We start from the raw sequence: 14,457 nt of genomic DNA on the forward strand, positions 1-14,457 counted from the left end.
AGAGGAGCGATTCAATCAAGTTTAGGCGTAGCCTAGTAGCTTCCGCACAAAAGAAACAGTGTTGCACTGCACAAGCTATTTGCGACGGTCCTTATTTTACAAGGCTTCCTCTACACGACGTACACGTCAGAGCGCCGGGGTTCCCGCCCCCCGGCTAGGTCCAGGAAAAATTAGAGGGAGACCTCACAAACGCTACGTCGCCCGCCGGGAGACCCAGGCGCCCATCTCACAATGCGGCCGCGGCCCCTCCAACGGGCGCTTGCGCGCGTAGAGCCGGCCCTTTCTATCTGTTCCTCCTCCTCGGCCCCCTCCCCTCTTTCTTCCTCCACCACCGCCTGCCTCCCTCCCTCCCATGTCCTCACTGCAGTCCCTTCGCCAGCAGGGGAGCTGATCCCTGGCTTCCTGGTGGTGGGGAGGGGGAGGGAGGCTGGCAGGCGGCTAGCCCGCCCGAGGCTGCGAGACCATAGACACCTGCACCGCCTGGTCACGTCGCCCCCCTCCCCTTTCCCAGCCCTTTCCCTCACCCTACGCCTTCTCCCCTTGCTCCTACTCCGGTACCCCTCCCCTTTCCTTTCCCCAGTGGCTTCTTCCCCGCCCCACTCGAACAGTGGCCCGGCCGGCTGTGACGTCGATAAGCCCCGCCTCCTCCCGCCCCCCCATATAAATACGGGCGCTTCGGGCGCTGCCTTCCCACACTCGCTTGCTCTTCGTCCCAGTTAGGTTCCCCCATCTTTTTGCGTCGTCGCCTTTTTCTTCTTCCTTCCCTTAGTCTCTCCCTTTCTCGCTCTGTTGCTCTTCTCTTTAAGGATCCTGCCTATCATCCTAAGTCCCCACCCGCCTCCACCTCGTTCTGGGAGTTTTTTAAATTAGCGTTTATTTATTTTTTTCTCCTCGGCCGCCGTCGCCACTGCTGCATAGCTGGTGTCGGTGCCGCGCTTTTCCCCCCCACGTCCTCCCCGCAGCCTATGGCCCAGGCCGCCTCGGGTATTTCTGCTTTAGGTAACCACATCCCTCTTTAAAAATTCCGCCTAAAAAGAGAAGACGCTTTACCCGACTCTTTGGGCCGTTATCTCACGTGAGTACCGACCCCTGAGGGGGCGCGTGGCGGCGGCGCAGCGCGGCATGCGGGGCGGCGCGAGGTGGCTGGCGGGGGCGGCGGGCGGTGCCGGAGGAGAGTTGAGGGCGGGGGGAACGGGAGGCCAGTGGCGGGCGGCTTTGCCCCGGGTGCTTTGGGGGTGGCGGGGGGACCGCGCTTTCCTTACTCCCGGCGGCCTGCCTCGCTGTCCCCGAAGCACCCCGCCGGGCTCGTCGCCTCTAACATGGCGGCCGCGGGTGCGTGGTGGCGGGTGTCTGGGCCACCCGGCAGCCCCGCGCTGGCAGTGGCCGGTGTAGAGGGGACGCGAGCGAGGCCGGAGCTCGAGTTTCTGCCTCGGACCTCCTTCTGGAACCGGCGCGGCGCCCTCTCTCCACCCCTTCCCCCACCGCACTGGGCCCGGCTCTGCCCCAGCAGCCGCTGGTGGGGGCGGGGGGGTGTCTCGCCACCGGGGGTCGTCGTCTCTTCCCTCCCTCCGCCGCCCCCCCCTCCCGTCCCTCTCCCGTGGTGCATTGCTATTTCCGGGGAGGGGGGCCTTCTGGTTGCTATAGCCGAAGGGGGTCTGGGCTCATCTCCCGGGCGCTGGGCGACGAGGGAGGCAGCCCTCATACCGGGGAGGAAGGACAGAAGTGGGGGAGAGCAGAAAGGTGGATTGCCCCGCTGGGTCAGACATCTGGGAGTAGGTTGGCCTTCGGAGCCGGCCTCAGCGTCGGTTGGCGTGGCTGCCTCCGCCGGGGGTTTCGGTTATGAATGGAGCGGGGGCGGGTCCTCACGCCAGGCCTCTGGTGACAGCTTCCCAGAGTTCCCGGGGTGGATCCCAGTTGCGGAGTAGATGTGTCCTTTAGTTAGGAGAAGGTTGACCGAATTTGGGCCAACCGTGGGTCCCGGCCCGAGGGAAGCCCCAGTATCAGGTAGCCCTTTCTGGAAGACTCGGAGGCTACCGCCCCGCCTCCTGCGGCGCTTAAGATTGGGCGGAGGTGCCGTCACTCACCGAGTCACCTCTTGGAAAGTAAGGATTAGTCACTTCGCTACCCAGCTCTTTTTTTTGGTGGAGGACAACGGAAAGAAGAGTGTAGATTTGGGTTAAATAAACCTTTCCAACTTGAAACTAGCATGTATTCTTTGTGCAAATAAATTTTTTTCTTTTGCTTCAAAAACGCTTGAGCAGATATAAAGCTTGTTGGTCAGGGAAGCTGGCTATGACCGTTGCACACTGGTCATGACCCAGTGACAGTTGGATTCAACTGAATCTGCTGCAGGTGGACAATTAAAGGTAAATCAGAATTCCCACTAGTGAGCTCTTCGAGTTAGATGGGAAAATTGAAAACTTTAAGGAAGGGTGGGGGAGATAGTGACAGTGAACACCAAGTTTGGTGGTGTTCTGCTTAGATAACCGTTTACAACTGCCCTGGGCACCAGCTGATTGATACCCAACTCACCCTCAAGCAAGTTGCCCGGGAACGAGTATTCCTGCTGGGACCTTGTGCTTATTTGAGAGACACAATATGCTTTCAACAACTGCACACACTGTTCCCGTGTATGTCTTGTGTTTATGTGCAACAGTTAAAATTATGGGCCCACTTTCTGTTTAAAGGCTTACGTTTAAACAGCTTGCTCCACTTATCTCTTCCCAACCAGGAAAAAAAATGTCCAAAATTTGTTGTTCCAGTTTTACACCCAACCTTTGGGAAAGAACCCGAGAGGAATTTCCTCTCTCTACAGCATTGCTGCAGCATTTTAGCGGGTTTTTTTTGTTGTTGTTTGAATCGACTGTGGGTGGTAATGGGGGGGGGAGGGGTTTGTTCCGGTCTGGACCGCTCCAATCTAGTTCTCTTCTTCCTGTCACTATGTGAACAATGCTTCTGTCTTGGAGTGCTTAGTGCTGCCTGTTTTGTGGTGGCCTCTGCACTATCCCTTCGAAATATAAATGGCATCTAACCTCGAGGATCCCGAGTCAATTTCCCTGAACTTTTCGCCTAAATAGGCATAAGCAAGGGGAGACCAAGCATGTAGCTGATTTTGTCTTATTTAAAGGAAATTAAAACGCTCGTAAATATTGCCTATAACATTTTTCACTAAAGAAAAATAGTCACTCTTCCTGAAAAAGCTTAGTATGAAAAGCCTAGGTCTTTGGAAAACCCTTTTTTAGGCGATGAGGAGCAAATAACTGCAGATTTATGGGAAGCAAGCAAAGCTCAAGATGTTGACAACAGCCTTGTGGCTAGTGTGGAGAATACTGCTTGCATATATTATGCGGCCCTTTTCTCAGAGGTAGTAAAACCTGGCTGCTTATGTAGCAAAAGCTTTGTATTTAGTGATGCTGACAGAGCAAATATGCTGGAGGTGGAAATGAGGCAGATGATTACACAAAGTAAAGGAGTAGTAGTGACTTGGGATTTTCATACTGATGAAGTTAATTTGTTAAAGATGAAAGCACCTCAGATTCTCTGCTAGGCTTAACATGTGATAATTGATTGGTTTGTTTTTATTCAAATGTAGTAAAACGAATTAGCCTTATGCAGTTAGTTTTTTTCCTCAGCTATTGGATAAATAGGGATTTGGGTAATTTAAGTCATGTGTGGGTTTGGAAATTGCTCCTGCTGAAATAGTGCTTTTGAAGTTTTTGGCATCTTAATTTAAACCAAAAAAAGTCAGTAAAACTTAAAAGATATAGTTAACAAAGTGTTCCTTACACTAACCCTGTTCTGGTGCCTACCAGAACATGTAAGTTGCAAATATTTAATTATTGATTTGGATATTTGTATTTTTTTGCATGCTGCTTTAAAATGTTCCCTATGAGTTTCTCAAAGGATTAAAAATGGAAGCAGGCAGAAACAATACTTCAAATGGAATTTTAAGAGTTTATAGTTGTGTAGCTGACCAGTGCCATTCTGAATAGAATATTTTCCGTTTTGATCATTCAAAATATATTTCATTTCTTAAATTGTCAAGGCAACTTAACTAGGTATCCCGAGCACTTTGTTGTGTAAAGAGATTCTGAAGTAAACAAATGGAAGGCTACTTATTTTGTAAAGGGATGCTACTGTATACTATACTATACTCTCTTCTAGCAACCTGTGTGTAGTGATTTCTGAGGAGTTTTTGTTTTGTTTTTAATAGATGTTAGGTCTTCTCAAGAAGAAATCCAATAGGAAAGGAATATTGTAAGGAATTGGGATAAAATTAAGCAGTGCCCTCTCAATGCTGTAAGTTATTCTCAAAAACTATATTATAAAGATAGGTTAAAGAGAATACTTTACAACAGCTAAATAAGCAAGTCAGTGATTTCCAAAAATCCTTTTAGTCTATGGTGTGGTTGCTTAATATTGTTACTGTTAGTTAAGAAATAGCATGGGATATGGTCTGAAAGGATTTGTGAGGTGCTTTGTGCCACCACAAAAAAAAACAAACAAATAAAAAAAACCGATTCCAAGTGTGAACAATACTTTGAGGAAATGAAGAAACGAACCTTTTTAAATCCCCCTTTAATGTATCCCAGTTAGGTGGAGTGTCATTTGTTGCCACATTTCCACATCCCATTCTTGTCTTTCTTGGCATGCTACTCTAATTGTAAAATAACTAGAATACTAAAGCACAGAGTGGTTGTGATTTTTGCCCAAGGTTTCAGTGGCTGGAGAACCCAGGTCTCCTAATCATTAGATCAATAATGCCTCCTCTTTATGATCCCATTCTGGGAAAACCCCTCTAGGTCCTTTTCCATTTTCTTGCCTGCCCTTTGGGGTATTCCTTGATCTTGGACAGTACTTAATAGGTAGATATGACATGGAGAGATCTGTAATAAGTATAAATTGGAATGGTGCTGATAATTCTTTACTTTTTCTTTTCCCTCTTAGGATATCTTAGAACAGTGCTCATCAAACTATACAGTCCTTATTAAATGACTTGCCCCCAGGGTCTTACAGCTTAGTGTCTGAGGCTGGATTTGAATTTAGGTTCTCCTGGTCCAGGGCGCCACCTAGTTGCCCTTTCCAATTACTTTTTTTTTTTTTTTGCAGGCAATGGGGGTTAAGTGACTTGCCCAGGGTCACACAGCTAGTAAGTGTCAAGTGTCTGAGGCCAGATTTGAACTCAGGTCCTCCTGACTCCCAGGCAGGTGCTCTATTCACTGTGCCATCCAGCTGCCCCCTCCAATTACATTTTAATCTGGTTTAGGCTACTCAGAAATGTATTTGAGCCAGAGCCCAGTTTACTGAGGACTGCTAATTCGGTTTGTGACTTCTGGGTTGCATTGCAGGTGGTAATTTATGCTTTTTGATTGTCATGAATTTGATTTATGAACAACAAAGAACAATGGTTCTTTTGTCATTCATACCTTTACTCCCAGTTCCCTCATACACTTAGAAGTCCTAGTTAAGCCTGGGGTTATTATTGTAGGTAAATGGGAGGTTGTCATTCTTATCTTTTGAAACTAAATTGGAGTTACTGACCTCTAGGATATTCAGAGGGTTTAAAGCTGTTCTAGTAAATTTAAACTATTTTGGAGTAGTGGTTATTTATGCAACATTCCTGAAAGTTTCCCATCAGTTATAAGGGTTCTTTTATAACTGGATGAAACTGTCAGTCATAAAATATGGCGTACCTTTTCACTATTATAATTTACCATCAGACTTTTTTAACAGAGATGCACTTTGATCAGGTACAGTAATAACTACTAATTTATATCAGTAATTGCTTAGAACCTTCAACAATAAAGAGACTTTTATCTAAGCTGTGTAACCATGGGCGTTTCAGTTTCTTTATTTTAAAAATAGGAACTTGTGCCGACCTCTTTATATTACATTACATTACAAATTATGACAGACTTCCTGCATTACATGGGACAAGTCCTTCCTTTATTATTGAGCTTTTATCACAGGGTTCAGCAATTTAGGTGGTGAAAGTGGATAGAGCACTGCAGTGGCTTGGAATCTGCAAGATTCCTTCCTCTTCATGAGTTCAAACCTGGCCTCAGACTAGTTCTGTGACTCTGAGCAAGTCACTTAACCCTGTTTGCCTCTGTTTCCTCATCTGTAAAATGAGCTGAGAAAGAAAACGTCAAGCTAGTATCTTTGCCAAGAAAACCCTAAACAGATCATGAGTCAGATGACTGGAAAATGATTGAACAATAAAAATAACAGGATTGTTGTGAAGATCAAATGAAAGATTTTAAATGGATGTGAATATAATGTAAAAATATAGGGACCTAAGTGTACTAGGCCCTACAGGGCTTTCCTTGTACTCAAGGAGGTTGCTTTAATAGAAGTTAAATTCTATGAGGTGGGAACTATTTTAGTAAGTCAGTAAACATTGAGTGCCTGCTATGTGCCAGGCACTAGGCTAAGTACTGGAGATGGCAGAGAAAGTCAATAGATAAATAGTTCTGTTCTCAGGGAGCTCACAGTGATGAAAACATCATATAATATAAACAAGTTATATAGAATTAAGGGGGGCAGGTAGGAAAAGTTCCTTACAGAAGGTGGGGTTTTAACTGGGACTTAAAGGATCTCAGGGAGTCTGAGATGAGAAGAGAGATAATTATAGGCATAAGGGAAACCTAGTGAAAATACCTATAGCTGAGAGATGGTATGTCTTGTTCCAGGAACAGCAAGGAGACCAGAAGAGTATATGGGGGGAGGGAGTTTCAAGTAAGGTGTGACAAGACTGAAAAGGTGGGAGGTGGGGTGAAGTTGTGACGGTCCTTGAAGGCAAAACAGGATTTATTTTATACTGGAGCTGTTGGGGAACTGCTAAGAGTTGGAGTAGGATGATGATTTGTTATCAGACCTGTGCTGTAAGAAAAATTACTTTGACATGTGAGTGGAGGGTAGACTGTAGTGGAGAGACATAGGGCATGTAGACCAACTAGCAGTCTATTACATAATCCAGGTGTAAAGTGATGAGAGCCTGCATGTGGGTGGTGGCAGTGTCAAGAGGAGAGAAAAGGCCACATGTGAGGTGTTATAAAGGTAAAATTATCAGGCCTTTGAAACATAATAGATATGGGGGATGGGGGAGTAAGGATTCAGAGTCAGATGTCACCTGGAGATAATGAGTTTAGTTTAGGATATGCTGAGTTTAAGATGTCTACAGGACTTCAGATTGAGATATGCAGTAGCAGTACAGTGGAGATCCCCAGAGACGTTACAGCTAAATAAGTAGATTTGAAAATCATCAGCATAGAGATAATTGAATCCTTGGGAGCTGATGAGATCACCAAGTAAAATAGCTTAGAGGGAAAAGAAGAGCCAGAGCCCAGAGGAGCTCTAGGATGATCTAGTGAAGGAGTGGTCAGAAGGTAGGAGGAGAACAAGGTCAGAATGGTGTCCTGAAACCTAAAAGAGTATCAAGGAAAAGGATTGTATTACCAGTTGGGGACAAATTGGCTTTTTTGCAAGTAGGTATCTTTCTATTTGAAAAGGGAAAATATGGTACAAGGGAAGTTGCGACACTAAATGTGTAATTCATTTTACAGTGATAAAAATATTGAAGTTTTCCTGGATATATAAATATAAACATTGGGTTTTTCTTTTTTAACTACTTGATCACCTTAAGTCCCTTTCAGCTCTGAATTCTGTTATATGATTTATGGAAATCATTTGCAATACCACTAACAGAATCGTGTACTCTTTTAGACTTCATTTCTTAATGTATATAGTTAAAATTTTTTGTTTCAGAGTGACTTCTAATTCTTATGGATGGGTCATTTGCAAATGCTTTTATTTTCCTTCTTAGGGCGAACTTTCTGACCAGGTATACAACTATCCAGAGGGCCTAGGAGAAGTGCTTTATAGAGAGCAGTTCGACTTCAACGCTGAGCCACCTTGGGAACCTAGCTGATGATAGGAGGGTTCCATCTCCTAACTTGTCCATGTAAGTGTTCCTAAGTCTCACTGGGAAGCTCGTTGTCCTAAAGTTGTTTTTTTGTTGTTATTTTTTTATGGGTAGAATTGCCATGTGGCTAAGAAAGTTAACTTGGTTTGATTAAAGAGCTAAACTTTAGAAGTTCTACTCATGATGTTCTAAATATAAAAATATTAAGGTAAAATTAATATTAGTATTTAAATGGGTAGTCTGTAGGTTAATGTTCTCTTGTTATAATACTGTTACTGTAAATGTCTTAGGCACATTGCTCTTTTTTTTTTAAAGTCTGTTGGTTTAACTGTATCCATTATTTGATGGTTACTAGCTCCTTTCCATAGTCCATGTAAAATCTTAAGTACATCATGGAACTAAAGTTATATTCTGTTTTCAAACAGATTATTTGGAAAGGTTTAGAAGTTTGTCTTCATAAGATCCACATCTGAAAGATATGTTACTGTAGCTCAGTATGTGTTAGTTTTGAGGTGTAAGAGTTTATATATAACATGTATGTACATATGAGAAATTACTTCATATTCTAGCTTTAAATATTGTAATTTGGGCAGGAAGAGTTGATCCTTTTGTATCCATGAATTTAAAAAGATTTAGCTTGGGTTTTTCAAATTGCTGTGGCATTTTGACTTTAAAGCCACCTATATTTTAAGAAACAATGAAGGGCAGTTAGGTAGTACAGTGGATAGAGCACCAGCCTTAGATTCAGAAGGACCTGAGTTCAAATGTGGCCTCTGACCCTCGGCAAGTCACTTTACCCTCATTGCCCCACCAAAAAACCCCCCCAAAACAATGAGTTTATTTCTTTTTAAGAATTTGATGGGGGTGTGGAGGGATGGGCTTAGGTAACCTGTTTTGAATTATTTTAAAATGGACTCTGGAGGGAGTGTTAGTCATTACATGAAAGATTTTAACAGAAAATTGGATGGTACCACTGTGTCTCTTGTGTTGGCAATGGGGTTCTCAGACATTCTGGTTTTGTCTATATTTGATAGGATCTGTTTAATTTACTATGTTGTCCTAAGTCTTTTTGGATTACAAATGTGAGCATTTAATTAGCTTGATTTTGATGTTACCCCTAAAAGGAGTTTTAACTTTCTTAAGATCAGTAATAGGAAGAGGGGGCAGCTAGGTGGTACAGTGGATAAAACACCGGCCTTGATTCAGGAGGACCTTAGTTCAAATCTGGCCTTGGACACTTGACACTTACTAGCTGTGACCCTGGGCAAGTCACTTAACCCTCATTTGCCCCACCAAAAAAAAAAAAGATCAATAGGAAAAAAGTGGTATTGAAAAGTTGTGTTGTGATTTAGAAATAATTGACTATCAGTTTTCCTTTGTACCATGATTTAACAAAAAGAATGTCAGGGTAGCTGTGTGAACTTAAACAATTTAACTTAAAGTATAAAGTATATAAAGTAAATGGCTTGTACTAGATTCTTTCTCCTATGTTTACAAATCTTAAATACAGTGTGAAATGTAGGCATTTTGCTCCAGTCTTTTTTTTTTTTATCTCCTTCAAATAGATTTTTTTTTCCCCTGAACATTTTGGCTTTTTTGAAATCCCATTGTTAAAAGACTGTTAATATTAAAATATGATGTTAGCATAATAGAAAAGGTCTCCTAGTGGGTAGCTCTTGGACTTGGAAATTCATGGCCAGTTTTGCCATTTACTGAGCAACTCTCTAAAAATGAGTTGGACTAAATTTCTAAGGGTATTCTTTCCCCTCTAAAATTTTTCTATTACGATTTTTGTTTATGTAACAAGCAAGTGAATTTACAGTGACTTCAGGTAGGAGATAAGAAAGCATGTCTTATGTTCCAGGGAGTATCTGTTTCAAATCTTGGTTTTCTTGTTTTCTTTTGTTTTCATTTACTTTGCAATCCTCTATAAAGACACTCTTAAAAGACTTGCCTTCTTCATATTGGATGATGGTGAGTGCTATTAGTTACTTTCCAACAGTATATCAGAGTTTAAACAAAACAAATTTTAAGTCAGTTACTTTTAAGAGAAGAATGTTCCCAAACCAGTGTATATTTTTTTGAATAAAATAACTGAGGAATAAATCCCAACAATCCTAAATTTGTTGACCAGTGTGGGTCATTTTCTTCTGTATCATGCATAGGTATAATGTGAAACAACACATTAAATTAAGCTTCATTGCTCTTTTTCTAGATAGCTGTGAGAAGTGGGCTTGGTAACAGCAAACTGAGAAACTTGAATGGTGTTATTCATTGGTTTTTGTAAGCTACCAAACTAAATGGCAGTACAGATTACAGAAATATGTTATCACTGCATAGTTTTGATGAGGTAGTTTGTTGGAATATTATAATCCTGAAAATAATTTTGTGATTACCATTGGGAATACTGGGAATAGAAAGACTTTGACTCTGGACTTGATTAGCATAAAACATCTGTCTTCAATTACAAAGGTGTAATAAATGGCATGTAACATTTTATAATGGTATGTAACATTTAAATCACAGTTATTGGGCCTTATATGTAGCATTGTGTTGTAGTGGAAAGATCACTGACTTTGGAGTCAGAGAATCTGGATTCAAATTCTACATTTGTCCCACTCCATATTTAACTTTGAATAAATCATATAACTTTTATCAGTCTCATCTATAAAAAGAAGGGCTGAAGTAGGCACCTTTTAAGATATTTTATCATTTTTTTTTTAACTTTCATCTTTTTGAGAGATGCTAAGACAAATAGCTGACCTATTTGTATATAGTGTTCAATGATAATATACACTTAGGACCTAATCTTAGGTTAATGACAAAATAAATTCAATTTAAGCTCTACATTAGTGTTTGTGTAATTGCCCTTTTTAGTGCCTTCAATAAAGATGTGAATTTAAGATACTAATATTTTCGTTTTATACATCCTTAGCAAACTGAGATGGTATTTCCTATAATGTCAATAATGGAGGCTTCAAGTTCTTAAATTAACAAATGGTTGTTCTCACTGGAAAAGTTAAACAGTTCTGATGGCCTGTGCATGATTTTCCCAACCTTTCATTGTTTTTTTGTTTAGGTAAAAATATTTTAATTGTCAGCACATACAAATTATTAGTGTTGCTGAGTATCCTTAAAAAGCAGAGGACCATTTAAAATGTACACTGTTAAGTGTGCTAATTTGCCTGATTAAATTACCGGTTTTTTATATGGAATAAATTAGTTTTGGAATAGAGGAAAGTAGTGGGGAAATTGTCTTGGGTAGGGAAAACTAAAATAAGAGAATATACTTATTCTAAGAGGATAGAAGGTTGCACATTTCCAGTGTGCAAACAATCCTCTTGCTTTTTAAAGGCAGTGTGAGCTATTTAAGGAATAATGGTGGAGCTGCCAATTTGGGTTTGTCTTTATTTCCAGCTGTGTTCCCTAGGATCATAGATTTAGAGCTGAAACGAACAGGAGAAAATTTGAACCTAGGGAGGTTAAGTGACAGGGTCACATAGCAAGTAATTGGTCTAAGGTGTAATTTGTCACCAGTTCATCCTGATTCCCAAATCTAGAACTCTTTCCATCATACCCCCAAAACCTAACAACCTCTCATGGTTTCAGATTTCTTAGTCTGTAGTTCTCAAGGCCTTTGTAGGAATAGAAATGGTGCAACGTTACATTGCCTTGAATCAAGATGATTTCACTTTTTGATAATTTGAGGCAGTGGAAATGTCTTTGGGCATAGATTGGGAATCATGGCTTCCTCTTGGTTCGCTTACTTGAGAAAGTTGCTTTATCTCTCTGGGCCTTAAGATTATCAAATGCTTGAAAAAATGAAATCTGCTTTATAGAGCTTTTTTGTAACACTAAATACTTGGAATAGTTGGAAGTGCAAATGCCCTAAGCTAGCTTAAATAGCACTTGTTAGCACTCCTTCCCTTTCTTCCGTAACAACACTTTTAAAAGTAGTGTCTTTTCCCTGGCTTCCAAATTATTAGGGGACTACTGTTTCGGACCTAAAAAGAGTCACCCTTTGATCTAATCCAAGCAGGCCACTCTGAGAAAGCACTTTCCAGTAGTGATACCTTTTCCTTCCATATCCACCACCATCCCACAAAATGATTCTTAAGGGTCCCAGACACTCTTGTCAATCAGTTCTAACCTTGAGGCATCAAATCCATCCGGAGAGGCCAGTTGTCACAAACTATTTATAAAATCAAGGAGAGCCGAAGTTTGTCTATTCTTGTTTCTTGTCTGACTCTCCATTTTCTTTTTTTACTATCCTTTTTCTTTTATCTGTTATCTTAGCCACCACCTATTCTATCAAGACATAAGGCTTTGATTATTTGATTTGCATTTATGCCATATGAATAATTAGCTTGTGAGTTTGGGCAAGTTTATTTAACTTCAAGAATTCAGTTTCCTCCTCTGTGAAATGGGGTGTGGAGGAAGAATTGGGCTAGTTGTTCCAAATCCAAAATTCTTTGAGACCATTCCATGAATTATTCCTTTTCATGAAAACGAGTTGCATTGTCACACATCTGGGAATATAAATACCTACCCTAATAGAATCACAGAAACTGAATTGAATTTCAAGTAGTTATTTCAGTACAGGCAGCATTGTGTAGAAGGACCTGCCTTGGAGTTAGGAAAACTGAAGTTCAAGTCCCATATCTGATACATAGTAGCTGTGTGATAGCCCTAGTCAGGTTAACTTTTTAGTACCTCCGGAAATTGTCTGGCATAATAGTTGCTATTCTGCAATGGTAGAGGGGGAGTAGTTTCTTCTCTTCTTGTTGGGGGGATATGAAGCATTGTTACAGGGAAGAAATGCTTGACTGAAGCCAGAAGACATGAGTTCATGTGTCAATTCTGATATCTAATTACCTGTATGACCTTTTGGCAAATCACTTAATCCTCTGGGCCTCAGCATCTTCACCAAGATTATGGGGAAGGGGACAATAGACCCAAGATTACGGTTAAAGTCTCTTCAAGTTTTAAATTTCTTATCCTATATGAGTTCTTTATAGCAATGAAATCATTTATTTATTATATATTGTCTATGTTGATAAATCTTAAATCTCAATCTGGCTTCTTCCCTTCATACAGCTTATCCTTGGGGATGCCTTCCAATACTGTTCCTGTGTGTATGCCCAGAGAATGCAAACTAGTGTTTCAATACTTAATGAAACTGACAATATGGTATAATGAAATCAGTTTTTAACACCAAATGAAAAATGGGCATTCATTCCCATATACAAAGGAGAAGGATTGTACTTGAAAATGCAGGTTTCTGAAATCAATCAACAAACATAGTGCAGGGTACTCTTCTGGGTGCTGAAGATGCAAAGACAAAAATGAAATCGACCCTGTGCATGCAACTCACATTCCTTGGGAGAATATAAGAATATGCACAAACTGTTTAAAAATCCATAAGGTCTTGTGAATTAGTGCTTTTAACCCTATGACTCCTGGAATTTTTACCTTTTAGTTGCCTCCTTTTGTTCTTTCCTGCACAGATTGAATCCTCTGGGTGTAATAACATGCAAAAATACTATATTTACCCTTTGTACTTTAAGCAAAGTAATTAATATATCATTATCACGTTAATATATCATAATATCTATCTACCCTTTTGAACTTCTGTAATACTTTTTTCAGTGTCTTAAATTTGCTGCTACGTTCACTCTTTTCAGTCATCCCTACAACCACCCCAACAGTTAGAAAAAGGAATTGACAAATATGTATTAAAAAACCAGATATTTATGTGTGAGATGGTTCCCTTTCTTGGGAATGGGGTGTGTGCAAAGAAGTAATCGTTTCCATATTTTGTATTGGAATTTCTTGTTTAGTCTATTCCATCTTGTAATTATGAATTCCAGTACTTCACATGTGTGGTCAAGATTTGAATTTAAGAATAGTGCAATCAACCTTGCTTGTGTAAAAAAGATAGTCTGAGACTATCCAAGATTTTGTTTTTGCCTAATTATCACCATTTCTTTTCCCCATAAGTTCAGATGCTCCACTTTAAAAAAAAAATGTATTTAAGAAATGAGTTAGCTGAAGAATTTTTATTATGAACCATAGCTTTCATCAATCTCAAAAGTTATTCAGCTTTAACTTGAAAAATCCCACGATACCAAATGATCAGGAGAAATACTAATACACATCAGAACTTGCTTTCTTCTTGGTATACATAACATGTAATAGACCCAGTGTCAAAAACATTTTTTTTGAGTTTATGGTACTCAAACTTCTTCAAGACTAAATATTTAAAGAAAAGAATTAGCTATTTTTCTAATTAAAAGAGAACTACCCTAATCATTATGGGTTGGTGGAGGGGGTGGGAGGGGAGAGAGACTGAGTAAAGTATAGTTTCATATACCTATCTTAAAGGACTAGCAAAGGTTTGGCCTTTACTTTAAATTTGCATAGTATTTCTCCATTGTAGTCTTTATTATTATTAAAACATAGTTTAAAATGTTCACCACATTTTAAACTTCAAGCAGTACAAATCTAAATGCATGTGACCACTTCAGGCAATT

At 40.6% G+C, this 14,457-nt stretch overlaps 1 protein-coding gene across 3 annotated transcripts in view; it reads left to right on the forward strand.

Moving 5' to 3' along the window:
* The first annotated feature begins 686 nt into the window (after window positions 1–686).
* AZIN1 (antizyme inhibitor 1) overlaps window positions 687–14,457 on the forward strand; it is a 30,817-nt gene continuing 17,046 nt past the window's right edge. For all 3 annotated transcript variants that reach the window (XM_043981878.1, XM_043981867.1, XM_043981886.1), the window contains exons 1-2: window positions 687–1,075; window positions 7,826–7,963. The gene's annotated coding sequence lies outside the window, so the exon portion shown is untranslated. The remainder of the gene's footprint in view (window positions 1,076–7,825; window positions 7,964–14,457) is intronic.

The sequence above is a fragment of the Dromiciops gliroides genome, chromosome 1, assembly GCF_019393635.1.
Source record: "Dromiciops gliroides isolate mDroGli1 chromosome 1, mDroGli1.pri, whole genome shotgun sequence".
Lineage (NCBI taxonomy): Eukaryota > Metazoa > Chordata > Mammalia > Microbiotheria > Microbiotheriidae > Dromiciops > Dromiciops gliroides.